Genomic DNA, 1,824 nt, shown 5'->3' with positions numbered 1-1,824 from the left:
GGTTTTTATACTATCAAAACTCCCATTTGCTTAGATACCTAAATTTCAGTTAGCTGCTATTCCCAAAAAGTGATCAGAAAAAATAATTTACATGGGATGTAAAAGACTTGTCATCTAAATAAATTTTCCTAGGCACCATTCCTTGTGTTAGGAAGGCTATTTGGCAACACATTTACTATCATATGTAACTATAGTAATAGTGGCCAAAAAGATATTTGATTTTGTGAAATGCTCAGGTAATATCCGACTTTCAAATTTCATATACTTTTTCCATGGAGGATATTAATGTAATAGTATTAATTTGAATTCTGTCACTTTCTTTAGGTATCAGGAGCATGAACCTACCAAATAAGCCAATGGATGGAGCCAATAACCCTGGGGTGTCTGAGTTTATGTTCCTAGGACTCTCCAATTCCTGGGAGATCCAGCTTTTTTTGCTATTCTTGTCTCTTATATGTGTCTAGGATGATGGGAAACCTTCTAGTAGGGTAAGGGTAAACCTTCTAGTAGGAGAAGTCATTGTGACTTCTGACCCTTATACCCCACCATGTATCTTCTGTTAGCCAATCTCTCCATCACTGACCTGACATTTTTCTTCACTGCAGCAGCCGAGATGCTTTGTGATCTTTTCAGGAAGCAGAAAGTCCTCTGCTTTGGGGACTATCTAGCTCAGATCTTCTTTTGCCATGCAGTTAGAGGCAATGAGATGTACTTCTCATTTCCAGGGCCTTTGACAGATATATAGCCATATGAAAACCTCACCATTACCTGACCATCATGAGCCAAGAACATGTATTTTGATTTTTGTGGTTGTCTGGACCACGGTCTCATTCACATATTGGCCCAACCGGCTTTTGTGGTAAGCTCGCCCCTCTGTAGCTCAATGTATTAGATAGCTTTTACTGTAACATACCTTGGCTAATCTACTTTGGCTGTACAAATACTTATAAACTGGTGTTCATTGTTCCTTCTATAGTGGGTTCATTTCCTTGGCTGCTTTCTTCTTGCTTACCCTTTCTTGTATCTTTGTCCTAGCCACACTTCAGGAACACTCTACAGGAAGTTCATTCAAAGCTCCTTTTTCTCTGTCAGCTCATATTATTGTGGTGATTTTAGTCTCTGGTCCACTGATTTTTTTCCATATGTGGTCCTCTCCTTCAACACACCTGGACAAGTTTATAGCCAGATCTGATGCAGTTTTAACTCCTTTTCTAAATCCAGTCATATATACATCTACACATTCAGGAACAGAGAGATGAAGATGGCAAAGTAGCGAGTGTTCGGTCAACTTTGGATTTTAGAAAAAAAAGATTACTAAATGGCTTTATTGAAACACAACATTTCCAAGTGACTATCGATTAATTTTCTCTTCCTAAAAGCCAATCCTCTATTGGCTTTGGTCAGAAAGATGGTCAGAAAGGACCATCTTTCTGAGGTTTATTTTGATCTTTTGTTTGGAACATATTCCTCTTTTCACTTCTCTTGTCTCTCTCTGTTGGTTTCTATACATTAAATAAAACATTCCTCTTCCAGTCTTGAAGGAGGGGCCTCATGCAGGAGAGAGAACTTATTGTTCATTCCCACCCCATCTCTCACTATTGTCTCTCAAACCTTTGTGATCATCCAAGCAGTCCACTATACACACACACACATAGATATAGATATAGACATATATTTAAGATTTGGCATGCAGGGTATTTTATAGGGATCACTAATTGTGGTAGAGAAAGAGAAGACGTAGATTAAGCAGAGTGAGAAGTCAAATTATACTGTAGACATGAGAAAGTCTTGTCTAGTCTGTTAGGGCTACACTGCAGAACGCTA

At 38.5% G+C, this 1,824-nt stretch overlaps 1 pseudogene; it reads left to right on the top strand.

Moving 5' to 3' along the window:
* The first annotated feature begins 356 nt into the window (after positions 1-356).
* Positions 357-1,273, top strand: LOC101692799 (annotated as a pseudogene).
* Positions 1,274-1,824: the final 551 nt, after the last annotated feature.

This window comes from Mustela putorius, unplaced genomic scaffold, assembly GCF_011764305.1.
Source record: "Mustela putorius furo isolate JIRA1106 unplaced genomic scaffold, ASM1176430v1.1 tig00003898_pilon_pilon_pilon, whole genome shotgun sequence".
NCBI lineage: Eukaryota > Metazoa > Chordata > Mammalia > Carnivora > Mustelidae > Mustela > Mustela putorius.
Note: the sequence above shows the minus strand (reverse complement) of the source record. Positions and strands in the feature narration are given on the sequence as shown.